Source organism: Equus asinus, chromosome 21 (genome assembly GCF_041296235.1).
Source record: "Equus asinus isolate D_3611 breed Donkey chromosome 21, EquAss-T2T_v2, whole genome shotgun sequence".
NCBI classification, from domain to species: domain Eukaryota; kingdom Metazoa; phylum Chordata; class Mammalia; order Perissodactyla; family Equidae; genus Equus; species Equus asinus.
The window spans coordinates 31,778,778-31,792,405 of NC_091810.1; the positions used below are offsets into that span (position 1 = coordinate 31,778,778).

At 39.2% G+C, this 13,628-nt stretch overlaps 1 protein-coding gene across 16 annotated transcripts in view; it reads right to left on the bottom strand.

Annotated features, from left to right (window-relative positions):
- MITF (melanocyte inducing transcription factor) overlaps positions 1 to 13,628 on the bottom strand; it is a 210,070-nt gene that overhangs the window by 107,243 nt on the left and 89,199 nt on the right. For 2 of the 16 annotated variants that reach the window (XM_070492257.1, XM_070492255.1), the window contains exon 2: positions 1,831 to 1,983. The exons of the other annotated variants lie outside the window; for them this stretch is intronic. The gene's annotated coding sequence lies outside the window, so the exon portion shown is untranslated. The remainder of the gene's footprint in view (positions 1 to 1,830; positions 1,984 to 13,628) is intronic. 16 annotated transcript variants of the gene reach the window in all.

Sequence of the window (13,628 nt, forward strand, 5' to 3'; positions counted from 1 at the left end):
AAAGTTATGGGAGAGCTGTGTACCACCTAAACATATTTTAATTTAAGTTTCTTAAATTTTAATTTTAAAGATGAACTGGTCCCATCATTTTACCATTCTGCATATTTTAACTTTGATTTATTAATAGGTATTTACTGTAGTTTTTTAAACTGATGGTTTCAAAACATTCTTTTTTTTTTTTTTTTTTTTGCTTTGGGAGAAATGGAAGCAATTTATAAATGCAATGAGCATGATCGTCTCATCAGAAACATAAGTAAAGACTACCTCCAGGGTAGAAGGGATTAGGGCAAAGAGAGTCGCAGACAGGTAGAATGTAGACTCACAGTGTATGAAAATATAGAAAATAGTTGCCAGCATGGGGGGAAACTGCTAACATACTTGCAAGAGGAAATGGCTGATCTCCAGGACCAGGGAACAGACGAGAATACACCACTGTTCCATAGTCACTAACCTGGGGCTGGGCTGGGGCAGCAGGGAAGTAAGAGTCAAGTTAGAGCGATAATTCTCTCCTGTCAGTCATGGTAACTCAATGCCTTCTCACTGAATCCTAATACTGCAGAGCAGTGGTTCCCAACCAGGGATGATTCTGTCCCCAGGGGACATTTGACAACGTCTGGAGACACTTTGGGTTGTTACAAATGGGGAGGTGGGTGCTACTGGCATCTAGCAAGCAGAGGCCGGGGATGCTGCTAAACATCCTACAATGCACAGGATAGTCCCCACAATAGAGAATATCCAGCCCCAAATGTCAATAGTGCCAAGGTTGAGAGACTATTTTAGAGTAAGCACCTCTCCCATACAGGAGACAAAGTAGGAACTCATTGTAAGAATTAAATATTAAGCAAAAATCTCAATGCGTTTATAAGACAGCTTTTAAATCTGTGGGACACAGTACACTGATATCCTTGAATCTTTCACATATGCCACAGTATTTGGGTCAATGCATAAAAATTATTTTGGGTGATGAAAGCCAGGGATTAAAGATTAAGGGGGAACAGATGAATAAATTGAGGATTATGGATACAATGGACTACCAAACAACGGTGAAAAGGAATGAACTGCAAGTATATGCCTCTATACGGATAAAACAAAAAAATAATGTTGAATGAAAAAGGAAAGCCACATGGAACATTGCCATATGATTCCATTTGTTTAAAGTTCAAAGTATAGTTTAGAGATGTATTCATAGATAGTAAAACTATAATGAAAAGCAAGGGAGAGAATAGCCCAAAATTCAAGGTGGCAGTTAACTTGGTGAGAGGTAGAGGATATAATCAAAGATGAGGTTTCTAGAGTATTCTATATCTCAAGATATAGTGGGTACACGTTTATTCATTTTATTATTCTTTACTAAACTGATAGGTTTTAGACACTTGTCTATATGTATTATATATTTAACAATTTAAAAAAATGTTAAAAAGTAGGGAGTGTTAGGGAAGTGAACAAATAGAGATAGCAAGTATAGGTCACTCATTAAGGATAATAGTGAATTTTGACACAAGTTGTGAGGTACCACCAGGTCAGAGGTATCTCTTATTCTTCTTTCCCCTTAACCTTCCACTGCTCAGTCACTTACCACGTCTTATCTATCAAGCACCAAGCTGCAGCTCCTCTGGCTTCAGTTATTCTGCCACGATTCAGCTCTGGCCTGGACTGCTCAATTCTTCTCCCCACTCCCCTTCATCCATCCTACACCTACTACTAGATAACTCTTCCTAAAGCATGGCGTTGCTGTTTCCGCGCAACTACTTAATAAAATTAATGGTTCATCAACATAGAATAAATGAATTTCAAATGTCTTATTTAGACTGGCAATCAAGGTCAACTTACCTTTCTAGTCGTAACTATTATAAGCGTTCCGACCAATGTAAACAGCATCCTCATTCTCTAACGCCAGCTGTATATTCTTGCTTGGGTTGTTGCTCTTGCCTGGAGTACCCTTCAAGCATTCACCATCCCTTTACATAAAAAATCCTGGACATTCTTCAATAAAATGAAATAGAGACACTTTACCCACTGTTGGCAGGGAATGGAGTAACTAGAACACTCAGATACAGCAGCTGAGGGTGTAAATTCATACAAAGACTTTGGAAACAGTTTGTAATACCTATCAAAGCTGAACATATGCACATCTTATGACCAAATAATTCCACTCCTTGGTACGTACCAAACAGAAACATACATGTATGTTCACCAAAACCATATAGCAATAATGTCCAGCACTGCTCATAATAAACCAAAACTGTAGGCAACCCAAATACCCACTAACAGTAAACAAGATCAACAGCGATATATTCATACAATGGAATATTCCATGGGAACGAACTATTGCCACATACAACAACAGGGATGAATCTCACATACATAGTATTGAGCAAAAGAATCCAGACGTGAGAGTACATGCTGCATGATTCCATTTGTATAAAGTTAAATAACACTGAGACATTATTAATCTATGATTTTAGAAGTCAGGATAGCGATTATACCTGGAGGAAGGGTTGACTAGCAGAAGGCACGAGGGTGCTAGTAATGTTCTGTCTCATAGACTGGGTGTTGATTACTTGGTAAAAACTCATCAGGCAGAACAGTAAGATTTGTATACTTTTCTGTAGGAACGTTATACTTCCATTAAAAGTTTACTAAAAAACATTTAAAAAATTTATCCATTCTTTAAGATTATTTCTTGATAAACTTTCCTTACGTTCTTAAAAAAAAAAAAAATCCATGATCCCAACTAGATGTCCCTTCCTCCTCTATCTAAATTCCCATAATATAATTATAACCTCAAAATTACTTTAATTTTTTGTGCATGTTTATCAAAGTTGATTGTTACACCACTGAGTACATGGACCAGCACTTCCTTTACGATTTCTCATAAAGCACTGCATTATAGTAGCTAATCAATAAATATTTACAGAATTTAAGTGACATATATTGCTGGGGCAGGCCTGGTGGCACAGTGGTTGGGTTCACTCACTCCACTTTGGTGCCCAGGGTTCAGTTTGGATCCCAGGCACAGACCTACACACCGCTCATCAAGCCATGCTGTCAGGCGGCAACTCACACACAAAATAGAGGAAGATTGGAACAGACGTTAGCTCAGGGACAATCTTCCTCAAGCAAAAAGAGGAAGATTGGCAACAGATGTTAGCTCAGGGCTAAGCTTCCTCATGAAATAAATAAAAATAAATGACATATATTGCCTCTTTCAAGCAAGTCCACATTTCTGAATATGTTGGGTAAATGCTGTCATTCCCTTTATTATTTTATTTTTATTTATATATATTAAAATTTCTCTTTTTTGGTGTACAGTTCTGTAAGTTTTTAAATACATAGATTCATGTAACCACCACCACAATCAAGATACATTACAGTTCCCTCACCTCAAAATACTCCCCTGGGCTGCTCCTTTGGAATCAAAACACCACCCATCTCCAACTACCCAGGGCTGTTCTTATAGTTTTGTCTTTTCCAGAATGTCATAGAAATGGAATCATATAATACACAGGCTTTTGAGTCCAGTTCCTGTCCCTCAGCAAGTGCATTTGAGACTCACTCACGTCGCTATAGGTATCAGTAGCTCGTTCCTTTTCCTTGCTAATTAGTATTCCACTGCATGGACGAACCAGGGCTTGTTTATCCTTTCACCAGTGAAAGAACATTTGGGCTGTTGCCAGTTTTTGGTGACTGTGAATAAAGCCACTATCCACTTTTAAGATTTAAAAAACAAAAAAAGGATATTCAGAAGTAACTCACCCAACCCCATAGGTGATAAAAAGAAAACGGTATACACTTAAAAAAAAAGACCTGCCTATGGGCAAAGTAGGAGTTGACAATTTTTCGCCTGTGTCAATGAATCCAGCTCATAATATATTTTCTGTAAAGAGATTTCGAGCTCCCTTTTCTATATTTAGTGCACACTGATGGGCCAGAGTTCACAAGTATCCAACTAAAGCACTTTTCTAAAGGCTGCTTCTTGCCAGTGTGACCCTATGGCCGCACTATTATAAATAATGTGTGTGTCTTGATGTCTGGGCAGCTATTCATCAGTGCTATGTAAATAAGTGATTACGCCCTGCTGGCCTCTGCCTTTCATCTGACCTACTAGACTCACCTGCAATGCACAGAGGGGACGGCAAGTGGCAGGCCTGGCACTCAGGGGCTCCAAGAACATGCGAGGAAAGGGCTACTTCAACGATTATGTGGAGGGGTGGCTAGAGCTGCACTTTTTTCTGTTGATTTAAACACAAAAAGCATATGTCCAAATCCTCGGGGGCAGAGTGCCCACATCACAAAATTTCCATTAGCTGGCATTTTGGGGTGTCCTTCTGTGGAGCCTGAGCCACTCGATGGCCAGGGTCAAGGCCACAGGGAAAGGAAATGTCCAAGAACAAAAGGGAGGATGCTGAGCTGCACCTGCCACCGTGGCTAGAGAAAGCATATTGGTTCTAAGCCTTTGAAATTCAAGAGTGGCACAGTAACTCTTTTTGCTTTAGGGCTTTTAATATTTCCATGATAGTCACTAGGAAAATCATGGGAACCTCATCCTTCAGCCCCTTTCAAAAGTTCTTAAGTAATAATAACAATAATAGCAGCTAAGTATGGAATGTATGCTACGTTCTCCCATGCTAAGCACTTCACATGCAGTACTTTGTTTTCATCCTCAACAACAACCTAACTTAAATACTATTCTGACATCCCTTATACCAGTGAGGAGAGGAAAGCTTTGCAAGATTATGTCACTTGCTGAAGGATCTGCAGACAAGGAATTCAACCCAAGACACAGTCTGGATCTGGATCCTATGTTCTTAACGCACAGGCTATACCACCCCATAGCCCTACTAGTAAATACATTCATTTATCCAGATACTCAAAAGATATTACATTATTATATCCATCCAAGGGAAAAAATATGAATAAGAAACGCTTTTCCCCTCTAGGTGTTCATTACTTGAAGGAGGGTGGAGAATCTTATAAACAATGACATCTTAACCTTTTTGGTCAAATACTTTTCTGAGACTCCTACGAAAACCACAAACTCTCTTCAGAAAAATTCACTGAGGCAAATTCATGCAAAACTCGACTGAATGCTTGGGCCACAGCCTCGGAATCCCTGGAATACTTAAGTAGCTGACTATTAGCCACAAAGGGTTTTCATTAAGAGAGGAGCGAAGTATTGTGAGAAGTCAAAGGAGAAGTCCTGAAGATTAAGAGGAATTCCCCAGGCAAAGGAGGAAGGAAGGGAGACTTCCAGGGAGAGGTACATGCTTCAGAAAGCTGGTGGCAGGAAAAAGATCTAAAGAGGAAAGAGGAGCGAAGCAGAGAAATAGGTAACAGGTCACTGAAATATTTCAGGCAAGAATTCTCTACTTCTAGAAAGGATATGCTGAGAATGAGCTATGAGCTAAATTCCTCCCTCTCTCACTAGCTGTGCATGTAGGGGAAAATTAAACCCTCCTAAGCTTCCATTTCCTCATCTGTAAAATGGGGACAAGAGCCCCAAGTCCACAGGCTTGCTGTGAGGTAACCCATGGAATAACGCATGACATGCATTTGGCACAGAACTTGAAATGGTGTGAGCATTCGATACATCGTAGCCACTATTATTATCAACAACATCATCATCACTGCCACTGTCATCACCCCAGCCTGATGCTGACATGGCCTCCCAAAGGGAACTCCTCCATAACAGCAACAGAACTGAACTCCTTGATTCATGTTTGGACCAACCTGCTACATTCTTAGACACACGAGGTACTACAGGAGGATCTTTGCCCAAAGGAAGCCCCACCCCAAAAGGCCACTTCTCAAAATACTCTCCTTGTAAATTCCTTGTTAACTCACACCCTATTACTTATTCTCATTAATCACATAAAATGTGAGAAGCATAGTCTAGAGAAGGCGGGGGGAAACAGAAATTAGGACGATCGTTGGGGGGTTTGTTTTGTTTTTTAATATCATCAGTGCCTGCTCTTTTCTTAAGTGAGGATAGAGATTATCAAAAGCTAAATAAATGTTACATGTTATTGTCATTATTGTCATGTCCATAACAAGAGTCTGAAAATAAAAATTCTTGCAAAGCCTTTCTGTACCCTATTCATCTATGTCACCATTCCTGGCATGACATTACTATGCAGAAAGGGAAAAACGGTACAAAATATTCTACCCAATTCTTCTTAATCATCGTGTTTCTAGTAATATTTTATTTTAAATTCTTTATGTGATCTAGGAGCTAACATAAAAGTAATATACTGGAACCCATCCATGAATGCTCGAGGAAATGTGTGAAGAATATTTTGTTTTTATTCCTCAGCCATGGTAATAGACAGAACATTCATGAAATCCTTGCTCTTAAAAATGTTCCATGGCCAGCCAATATTTGCCAGAGTGATACTGCCATACAGTCAGCACTGGAAAAATAAAGTCATGAGAAACACAACCATTCTCATCTTCCCCAGAAAGCTGGCCAGGATATCTGCTTCTCTCTGCCATCTAGGCTAACACCATCTACAAAACTCACAGCGTTCCCCTCACTTTAAAGCACACAAATGAAAACAGAGGGATTCCAACGATCCTCCCTGAACCCAACAGACTGTTACAAATCCACCAAGCTTCCTTTCAGCTTTAAATTTGCTCTCCTGCAAAAGCATAGTAGCAAATGAGTTCATCCCATGGAAAACGAAAATAAGCAGTAAAAAAACCAATAGTCCTACAACAAGAAATAGAAGAATGTGTTCATGAGTTGGGGGCAGAAGGGACAAATTGAGGCTAATGAGGATAATGTTGCTAGCACATCGTTAAATGTGAATGTGGTGGAAAGACCTGATAGGTTGTGAAACATGTGGAATGTGACTTTGGCACTTAGAAAATACCTTTGTCTTACCCGAATCAAAACAAGGATTCATGTTGGGAATGGTTCCCAGATGCCTTTCAGAAAACCTGATAAATTCTCAAGAAACTGAACCAAAGCAGTCTTTGAGGCATACCCAAGAAAACTAGAGAAGTATGAATTACAGAGTAAACCTTTCTCTCCAACTGAAACCTGTCATATGTGAAAGAAATCATATCAACAGAAAGGATCATCAGTTACTAACGCCACTAACACAGTCCATTTAGCCTAAGTGAATTCTTTTCATACTTCTGCTTCTATACCTGCTAGTTATTCTTTCATGTAAGCAGTACACTCTGGAGGTTAAGAAGAAAACTCATGGACTCAACTACCTGGCTTTGCCACTTACTAGCTCTAAGCCTCTATTTCCCATCTGTAAATGAGGATGATATCTAAACAAGTTAAAGCAAATAAGACATTAACGCTACGCCTGGCCTTGACACCATTTTAGTCTTTTCAGTCTTCTCCAGTTCTACTGTGTCTTTCTTGGGAAGGAAACAGGCAGAATGTCTGTTATCTTTCCAGTATGACTCCAACACTGCTTTGTGAAAGAGCTGAAAATGTATACTTGTTTTGATTTTATTCACTCTTTAACAAACATTTGTTAAAGCTTCTACTATGAGCCCACAGGTACTATGCTAGAGGTTGGGACGTACCAAAGAACAACAACAGATACAACAACAAAGACACAGTCCTTGCCCTCAGTTTAGCTCCCAGTGTCCTCCTGGAGGGTGACCAATATTTAGTTGAATTGGAGAACTGCCCCCCAATTAATTAGGCTAATGCCATCAAGGAGAAACTTTCAAAGAATCCCAGGTCCCTTTCCTGGGTCATAACAGTCTCTTATTGTACTTTGTAGATGTGTCTTGCTAAGCACAGAGACTATGGAATCGTCATTAAAGAAAAATTCCTGGTACACATGCTTCAGAGCTGGCCATGTTCATTGCCATTAATCTACGGGACTGTGAAATACGCTTAGCTAAGACCCTGCTTTTGAGATGTTTTATATGCTTTTAAAACCATTTATGTGTCCATCTGTTAATTGCACAAATATTTACTGAACACTTACTTGGGGCCAAAGACCAGACTTGACCCTGGGTACAAACTGGTGAGAAAGATATGGTCCTTCTCCAATGCCGAATCTTAGCATTTTAGAGATGCATTCACAGACGTGGTCCAGAGGCCAAAAGCAACCAAGTCTAATTCACACCATTAGGAGAGGCAGCACTGAACTAAAAGCGATGGCTAATGCCAGATCTAAGCATGTAACCTCTGTCAACAATGCTTTTCCCCAGAAAGCTGCACAGCTTGCTCCTCTGTTCAAAAGGAACCTCAGAAGCAAAATCTAATCTATTAGCCTCAAATTAAACTGGAACCCCTCCCGGCTTTATTATTTTCCATAGCACTTACTACCACCTACCAGAATGTAAACTCTATCAGGGCATGCATTTTGCCTATTTTATTCACCGCTCTATCCCCAGTGCAGGAATGGCGCCTGGCACAGAGTAGGTGCTCAAAAAATACTTGTTGAATGAAGGAGCCCACTGTTCTTTTTACCTACATATACAGATACCCATGACACTCCTGTTGGGGAAGCTTACAACCCTGAAATTGGAGAGAAGAACACTGAAGAAAATCCAATTCATTAAATACACATGTTATGCAAAAAGTTGATAGGCTGTGAAGCATGTGGAATGTTACTGTGGCAGTTAGAAAATATGCCAAAGTGTAGGATATGCTTAACCAACAAGATGAGCTGCGGTGGTGCACCGACACGGCATTAAATAACAATGGGTTACACATCAAGAAAATGGAGGAACACAGGACAAATGGCATTCAGCCTCAGTGTCATGGAGACAACAGAGGGAAGGGAGGATGTGGCGAACTAGACACAAAGTCATTCAAGGGCAAGTGTTGGCCCATTCTCGTTGGGTCTTCAGATTTCTCAAAGGCATATGGAAATCGTGAATAGTATGTAAAAATTAATGTTTCCACATTTTGATCAATTCAGAGTTGTTTTCAATGCTACTTGGGCTACACTAACATCTAACAGCAACATTCAGTACAGCAGGTCTCCAAATCACAGCAACTATTGTCTTCTCTGATCATTTCCCCAGGAGCCACATCAGTGCCATATGTAGGGCACTGAAGGATGCCTCCTCATGGTCTTTACAGTTGGCAAATAAGCTCTACGCAGGTTTGTGGTGTCTTAATTTTCGCACTTAGAACTGAATGAACAACTATTCCAACTTTCTCAGCTTTTCAGTTCTCAAAGCAAGATCATGAAAGTCAACCAGTCTTACGTACAAAACAACGTTTTACCAATGAAAAATTACCAAAAAAATAAACGAGAAAACACCAAAGGACTACAGTGCTCTGAATGGTGCTAGAATCAAGTAGACTCTAAAATAGGTCAGAGAAAGAGCTGAAATCATTTTAAACTCTCGTCAGGCAAAAAATAAAAAATAAAATGATCTTAGGGGAAAAAAGTCACTCTCCTATTCTTTGTTTATTTATACCTTGTTTCTTCCCAAAAGGACTTTAAGCAGTGTATGTAAAAACACACAACATTACAAGACAAAACAACAACAGAAAATGAATGTGTGTAGGTGAAGGAAAGAGAATTTAAGAAAAAAATTAAATGACCCTTGGAATAAGATCGGTATTCAAAATGCAAATAAGAGTCTGCACATTTTCTAGAGGTAGGTTGCAAACTGCTTTCTAAGCCAAGGGGCACAGAGTCCAAAGTCTACCAGGGCCAGACAGTTAAGGTAAAGGAGTAAAACAAACTCCAGTGCCTGTGCTATTTTAAGGAAAATGGCATTAGTTTATCGGATCCCACGGTTACCGTGGAGACATATAAGCCCAGTGTTGCTAGATCTCATTTTTCAATAGATCCTGGAAATTCAAACATACTTGTGCGAAATCTTCTCATTATCCAGTGTTGGCAAACTAATTTTTCTTTTGGTTAAAAAGAAAAAAATGTGTGGGTTAAAGAAAACATGCCTGTGGCCATAAAGAGGAAGAAGACATGATCAGTTACATGACTAACTATATCCATAAAATAAAAACCCAAAGTTGTGCAGAAGTACAGTCATTTGTGGTATTGAAACCAGAGAGACACTTCTCCCAAGAGCCTTCCTGAAGAGGACGCTGTATCATCCACAAGATAGGGACCCCATATGGTCAAGATTCATAGGGCTCTATCTTGTAATGACCTTCAACGGGGGCTAAGGGCATAAAACCAAGTGTAATTTAGTAAAACTAATTGCCAGGGGTGGGGGGCAGGGGGGACAAATTCTCAGGTATAGAAATTTCTGCTCGTCTAAATTATTTCATGTATAGAGTTTACATCAGATTTCCCTTAACTATTTTTTAACCAATGGCTCTTTCGATGAAAGTAAAATTCTCACATCTTTCTGTAACGTTATTTCACAAATCAAAGCAAAAGCCACCTTGCAAAATAATATTTCAAACAATATTCCCTGACTTTCTCACTGTTTTAGAGTATCCAGAGAAATGGGTGAACGTCCATCCTTCAAACTATAATCCAGAAATACTGGTTTTTCATAGCAGCATTTCATAAGTAGTGAGCAGCACCGTGTTCAAGGTTAGATTCCCCAACAAGGACCTGGGGTGAGGGATTCTATGGGGCTGTTAAGTTCAAGGCCACTCACCTTACTGGACAGTCCATCTGGCAGTGGGACTGAACTTTGTGACTGCTGAAGAACCTGGCACGCCTCCAGCCAAGGAAGGATACACAGATAGGACCAAATGTCTCCACAAAAAGAACACTGTTCTGTATCTGTTCCAGGTCACCAACAAAAGGACGAGCAAGTTCTATGCCACACAGTGATGCTCCCTGGAAGCCCTGGGGTAGTGATAGGGAGGGTGGATTCTATGCTGGGCTCATGTAGCTTTATTTCATTTACCTCATATACACTTAGTTCTGCTATAATGCTTCTTTTGAAAACGTAAATTTGTTCAAACACGATTGATACATTAGGGGACTATCTGAGCATAACCCAAATGAATTTTCATTTGTTTATGCATGATTTTAGAAACACTAGATGAACACAAAAAACTACACCCAGCTGAATCAAACCGTGTAAGAATACACAAAATGCACACACCTCAAACGTCTACCAGCTACCTCAGTTTACCGTGTGTTATGAGCCACACCCATCCACGCCTTTCCGTCCAATTTCACATAAGCCTCCTTTCACACTGCACCATAATTTACAAGCTGCGAGCCTTCCCACACCCACTTCCACAAGCAAACAGGTCTTTTCAAAAAAGAGTACCAAGCTTATTATTATATTTATATATTGCTTAACCACTTAACAAGTGTCAAACTGTCCACTGTTTGCATTAGGTTACTATCTTCTTTTCTTAATTTGTCACTGATGAAGTTTTCGAGTATTGTGCCTTTACCCCTATTTTTCCTATAGACTCTACTGTATCTACCACTAATTTTGCATAGGCCGGTGATTTTTTAGAAATGCATATGTTGTATTATAGCAGAACTGAATATACTGGGACTCTATATAAAATATTATTTGAAAATATGAATTTCACTAGACCGTCGTCAGTTCAACTCAAAGCTACCACACTGCCCAACTCCAGGGGACACCTCTCACATCATATTTGATGTGTATCATTTTTATTAGAAGTTAATTAACTCGGCATTTAACAAACAGTTATGGGAAGCCTATTATGTATCATGAAAGCACTATGTTCCAAAGAATGTATTTGCTCACTTCGGAAATATTAAAGGAAAACAAAAAATGTATAGAAAATAAAAATGACTCACCATGTTAACATGCAAACATTTTCATATTTTTCTTTTCTGTCTTTATTCTTTGCACATATAACACTACTACTCCTGCCATGTGCATTATTTCGCCTGACCTATTTAACTTGGCTTTAAATCAAATATGCTTATTCTTCTAGAAAAAAAAGTGTTGCCAAATTGAGTCAATCCTTTAACATTAACTGAGCACACACTATCCGCTCAGCACTATGCTCTGTGACATTCAAATCAGAACACTCAATAGGCTGTGCTTAAGAGCATTTCTTAAAGTTTCCAAATTTGGCATGGTTGCAACATTTCTTGCCCTTAGGATTAATTACTATTTTCATTCTTGTTAAAAATATAAATTATATAAATAGCACATGTGGAAAAGAAAATGGACTTGTATTATGAGTCTCCTGCAAATTACAGCTTCAAGAACTGCATTCTGTCCTTTTCTCTGTCGCCTTTTCAAATATGGTACCACCAAAATTAACGACGCAAAACAAAGCTGTATTTGAATATTTCTAAGTAGTAAATACACACATTAGAGTCTCACGAAGACTGTCTGATAATTTCCCCTCTTTATTTCTTCAAGTAGAGTTATTTTAAGATTTGATTTTCTTGTGTGAACATGGATTTAAGAGTTTAGTAAATTATGTGGAAGATTTAGATATAGATACATATATATGTGTGTGTACATATGCATGCACATATAATAGGGCTCAAATATATAAATTCTTGAATTTTCTCTCCTACAAAATGTGAAATATGTCTGTCATTCTATCTGCTTAAGTTATATCCCTAACTAGCAACAAGCAACTAGGAGTAAAAAGCTATTTGGGATTTCATCCTCTCTTGCCCTTTGATGAGATGCTGAGAAACACTAAGAAATGAGGCCAATAGGACAAAGTCAAAAGGCTAAAGAATCCAGACACATAATAATCTGCTCTGAAATCACTGATAATTGATTTTTCTCTTCTCTTTAAAAAAAAAAAAAAAAAACTGCTTGGCTAAGTCATTATTCAGGTTCAAAACCAGGAGAGGGAAGGAACACTGGAAAAGGTCACAGGGTGACATCTTCAGGTGCCAATCCCCACCACATTTTACTCTTCTGTCTCTCATTGAAAAAGACAATTGTCTTATTATTATAACAATTTCCAGGTGAGAGTTAAGCCTTCAGTCTCGAGTCCTGACCCTTTCAAAGTACTTCTGTGTGTGTGCCATGATGGATTAAGTGTTCCACCTCACTCTGGGCAGTAACTTTTCTCAAACCTCATGGTGATTCACCTTGTTTTACCCATAGAAGCATTCCTGGAAAGGCTGTATTTGAGAAGGGGTGAAAGTGGACCCCATAACTTTTCTACCAAAGCACGTCCCATCGCAGAGGAAAGGGGACCACCCTCACAGGGAGGACCGGAAGCAAGGCCGAGAAGGGTGCTCTGAATTCACCATCAGCAAGGGAGATATCTCTTCGCAGCCTTATATTTTATCTCACATTCAACTCTATGATATACTCTTGCTTATATCAGCAGGAAAAACTTCCTAAATTACTGACCAGTTGGATTACTGAAACTTCACCCCTACCCCAAATATTCAAGAATTACTGATGCTCCAGAAAGATGGGCCACATTAACCTCCAAATTCATGCAGCCTTTGGCACCGGGCTTCAGACTCCAGGAGGTAGAAGCATTTCTAGATGACACACACGGCACTAAGGACGTGAGTGCTTTTATTTCTTTTCAGCCTTAACGCGAATGTTTTCATTTTTTAAAAGAATCAACTGAAATTCCCTTATTCAATTTTACCTATCAGTCTTTCTCAAGGTAGGACTGCGTTTAGTGCAGATCACTTTTCTCTTTTGTAGATAATGAGTGCTAATGAAGGGAAAACTTGAGGCGAGTTCCTTCCTGAGCTCACAGAGATGTCACTGCCACTTGGAAAGCT